This window comes from Acomys russatus, chromosome 12, assembly GCF_903995435.1.
Source record: "Acomys russatus chromosome 12, mAcoRus1.1, whole genome shotgun sequence".
Classification (NCBI taxonomy): Eukaryota; Metazoa; Chordata; class Mammalia; order Rodentia; family Muridae; genus Acomys; species Acomys russatus.
Genome location: NC_067148.1, coordinates 88586 through 93744, shown reverse-complemented (window position 1 = coordinate 93744; position 5159 = coordinate 88586).

Here is a 5159-nt window from a genome sequence, read left to right as displayed (position 1 = left end):
TTTTTTTGTACAATCTGTTTTGAATGTGTTTTGTTTTTTTTTTGTGATTTTTACAGTTTATTAAGACGCACACACACACATATATATATATATACACACACACATATGTACATGGTAACCAGACAAGTTCATTTGGCTTACCATTACCAGGATAGTCATGTACCTATACCTGTGACTAGAACCTGAAAATGCACATCTGCAGGTTGGGTCACTTGGAATAGTCCTAGAGTGGTTCCTTAATGTACATACAGTCAGTATTGCTAATGTATAGAGAATAGTACATGCCTATGGATCACTATTCATAAATATTCCTTTTTTTTTTAAACTTATTTTTATTTAATGAATATTCTTTAGTAACATGTCCACAATTTAAATAGTTTTAGGTATTTTGGGTGATTCCAGTGCTGCAGACCTAGGGTGCTGTTCTCCTCTAGAATGACTCACAGAATCAACAGCCCCACAACAGGCCTGACAACAGAGGGGCAGACTGTGTAGTTTTAAAAGCATGGATACTAGACTGCACAGTGCTTCAGTGTGCTACAATTTTCCTGGTGTTTTCTGCTTTATCACCATTTCTATTACCTTACCATGTCTGAAGGTTTGAGACCACATTAAGGAAAGTTATTCTATTGATGAGTGCTCAGCCAAAAGGTGTTCCTTCTGACTCAGACCTGGATGAGAAGAAAAATATCCTTTTTTTTCAGTCCACAATCTCACAGTTCCAGGAACTTAGTCCCTGCCACCTACTGTTGTTCCAAGGCAGACAGCAGGAGTGGGCGTCATGCCTGGATCATGGAGGAACATTGTGTGGTCTCAACAGGTTACTACTAAAAAATGTCCAGGGTGCTTTTTACTTAGAAATAAATTAGTATGTTTGAGACAATAGCAAAATCAATTTATTATTTAGAACAAATTGGTATCTCTACAGTTTAGTTATAGAATGATGACCATCGTATAATTCATAAAGTAAGCTTTTAGCTCATTAATTTTTTCCTTAGCTTTATATGCATTTTACTAATCTATTCAGCTCTTTATTTTTGTCATCTTAAACATAGTTCTTTTAAGGTCTATGTTTGGGTCACCTACAAGTTTATGCTATTTCTTAGTTTGTCTGATGAACTTTGGCAGCCGGACTTTCTGTGTTAAAAGCTGGAGAAATTTTTTTGGCTTGCTGACCAGAAGGTCTGTTGAGGGGCAGTAGTGCTGAGGTTACCTCTTCTATGGTTCAGGTCTGGTTTGCAGTCTTGTTAAGATTCATACTTTTGTTTTCTTATCATGCCTAGGAAATGGCTTCCAGGGGAACCCACAAGAAGCCTGGATGTTTCTCTCTTCCCATTTGTGCTTTTTGTCTCCTTGCACTTTGGTAGTAAGCTGCACTCCCTAAAAGGTTTAGTTAGCAAACCCTGAGTGTAAGTTCAACACTGAGGGCTTTTATGGCTACACATTCTTTCTGAAATCCTGGGTTTTCATGTCAGCCCCAAATGTCCCTCTTTTGTCTCCCTAGTGCTGTGAGGTTACCCAGAGTTGTCTGGGATGCTTGTGTTTCTCTGGCTTCTCTTAGCCTTTTTATTTTACCAGAGTAGGAGTTAATGTTTCTTATTGCTATTATAAAATGCTTAAAGGATGCAGGAGGAATTATTTATTGGTATTTATGTTTGACTTGGTAACGTTATGCGCACCATGTGAGTTCAGGACCGATGGGAGCCATAAGAGGGCACTGGAGGTTGCTAGGAGGCTGGGAGTCGTGAGAGTGTAGGTCCCAGAACTAGCATCAGAGTCGTCCAGTCTTGCTGCAAGAAATCTGTCTGCCTAGCGCCCGCCCCTACTCTTAAGGAAGGAGTCAGGTTCAGAAGGGGCTTCCAAAGCTGTCAGCCCAAGCCGCTGCCAGCATTCTGGTGCGACCCCTATGGTTGGGCTGTGGCGGGGCATCTATAGGGTGGTAACTCATTTAAGCAACCATAGGAAGTCGCTTGAATAATGACTAGGTGAACCTGGGGCTGACCCTGGGGGAAGCGAAGGAGCATCGGGTACTGATGAAGACCAGTGAAAGGCCCTGTTTCACCTTCCTTTGGGATCCAGGTCAGGAGTGGTGGTCTGGAAGCCTGAATGGGGTGAGAATGCTCGGGTTCTGAACTGGATTCTATGAAGATATCGCACAGTAAACTACTCCTCGGGCTTGTTGGAATACTTTTAAAAGCAAACTTGAACTGCATTCTGTTTCCACAGCTCAGCTTCCGGTGGGGCAGTCCCATGCGTGCTAAGCAAGTGCTCTTACCATTCAACTATACCCCCAATGCAAGAGGCTCTACTTCTGAGCACGGATCCTCTAAGTCCTCTCTCATTTAATGCCCTGCAGTTCTGAGACCAGAGACCTTATTTACTTTGCATACTACTACTGCTTTTTATGGTTGCCTGGGAGACCTGGACCAAACCTTCCTTCACTTCCCCAGAGAGTCAACCCCAGGTTCTCTTAATGAGGTTGTTACTCAGCCTTTAAACCAAATATTTATTCATATTTCTTGTGAAACTGTCATTTGGCGCCTGCCAAAGTTGTGTGGTCACCATACTGAACTTATGAGGAAAGATTTGTTTTGGTTCATGATTTTTCACAAATTTCATCCCATAGTAGGATGGCTTTGTTGAGGAAGAGCATCGTGATGAGAATCATATAGTAGTTGCCCAAAGGTTCGCATTTAATGGTTACTGGGAAGCAAGAAGCAGGAGAAGCCGCCAGTCACCTTTAAGAGCACCCCCCCCACCCCCCGCCCCAGGTTTCACCCCCTAAAGCAGTAGTTCTCGACCTTCCAGGTCACAACCCTTTGGGGAGATTTGAGTATTAGATATTTTCATTATGATTCGTAACAGTAGCATAATTAGTTACGAAGTAGGAACAAAATAACTTTATGGTTGGGGGGGGCTCACCACAACATGAAGAATTAATTGTATTACAGGTCTCACCATTAGGAAGGTTGAGAAACTGTCCCGAAGATGCCACCATCTCTTAACAGCGCTAAAGGAGCCTTTCCAGGCCACTCAAGACCCTAACATAGCATGCTCCCAGCTGCTGAACATGCAGTACTCCACTGTGCTAGGGATTTGCAGTTGCTGAGATAAAATGAGATGTCCAGTGTACTTGTGTTTACTTCCCAGTTAGATGAGATAGACAATAAACAAAAATACACTAGGTGGTAAGAGCTCTGAAAAACTGGGCGTGATGATTGAGAATGAATGGAGACATCTGTTGGGTTCAGACCCTGGACAAACATCTGAAGTGCCCCCCTTTCTATCCTGAACTCTCCAGACCAGGAGTAAGGCTCCTCTCCTGGAGGCTCCTCATTATATAATCCAGGCATTCTGGTTCCTCTGCACGGTGACTTCACCCCTTATTGTAAAGTTGGTGAACCCGCCAAGAGCTGCCTCCAATAAACCTGCATTTCTACTCTAAAAAAAAAAAAAATAATAATAATAAAATAAAATTTAAAAAAAGAGGGCACTGGAACTGGAGATACACTTGATTATGAGCCAGGATATGAGTACTGGCAACTAAACCCTGGTCATCTGCAAACCAGTAACAGCTCTTAATTGCTGAGCCATCTCTCCAGCTCCAGATAGGATTTAACTTAATTTCAGATTTTGGGGAGATAATAGTATATCATTGTGGACTAGGCCTGATGGCGTTTGCTTACATTGAGGCTACTAAGAATGCTGGAGTTCAGCCTAGGCTGTTCAATTCCCATGCCAACAACCTATTTCCTCCATTGGGAACCCACCTCTCTTTCCTTCCTTCTTTCCTTCCTTCCTCCCTTCTTTCCTTCCTTCCTTCCGTCGTTTCTCTTAATTTTAATTCTCTCATATATTAAATCTTGACTGCAGTTTCCCCTCTCTCCCTCTCCCCAGTCTCTCCCACCTTCCCTCTTCCCCAGACCCACCCCCATTCTGTCTCCCCTCAGACAAGAACAGGCCTTCCAGGAACATTAACCAAATAGGGCATAACAAGCTACAGTAAGACCAGGCACATGCCATCACATCAAGACTGGATGAGGCCAGTAGGAAGAACAGGAAGAGACCCACTGAAGGTTCTACAACTTCCCTCAGACAGTATGACCAGCTGAGGACAGGTGTTCAAGCACAAACCTGTGAGGGGACATCATACATCCAAACCCCAGCAACTAATAATGGGCAATTTCTACAATTTGTGGCTCCTTTGATAGCTCACTGTTATCATGAAACGGAAGTGTGTGTATACGTGCATGTGTGTATGTATGTGTGTATGTGTTTAACATTTGCTTTCCTAATAGAGTAGAAGCCTTTTGTAAGGCACAGCCAGAGGCACAAATCTCCAAGTATTCTAGAATATAACAAATGATTATTGTCACGTTGGTTAACATAATTGATTTTGGAGTTCTGTACCTTGTAAATCTAGCACTGAGGATTTCAAATAACTTGCTGAAAAAGGTAAACAATTTTATTTATCCAGTCATGATTCATTTTTGCTTTAAACTGTCAAAGGGGAGTGTGTCCTCTGACTAAAATTAATTGCCTGTGCAAATTAGTGTGCATTCTTCAGAGTTTTAGAATTCCAGGAATGTTTTACCTATAATATTTATCCCCCAAGTATATATTATGTGATTTTTTTATAATCCTGTTTTATAAATGAGGAAAACTAAGAAATACAGTAAGGAAGTGGCCCCAACCATTAAACAATTGTTGATGTGAATAATGAAAACTGAGCCTTGTGACATGTAGACCTCAGGTCTGCTCTATGTACATCATGGTATAAAAGTATTTCATAGAAGTTGTACTCACACTTCTGAGTGTGCAATCTTGCTTGGCTTTGATTTTTTCTGCAACCTGAAGCCTGGTATTATTATTGAAAGGGAATTTTATGTGCCCTGAGGCATATGCCTATATGCTGGTGTGAAGATGCTTAGAGAACCATATCCCAATCTGCTTGTTCAGCCCCAGTGAGAAAGAATCTATGTTATTTAATTCTTAGGTACAGAGTAATACTACACACACACACTGGTGTAGTTGTTGAATTCCAAAAACTGTGTTTACACCCAGATAGGTGGCATAAGAGCTACATGGTCTCTATTTCATAGGATATGATAAGCACAGAGTCTTAGAATAACTCTTGGAATCGGAATTGAAAACTTGAT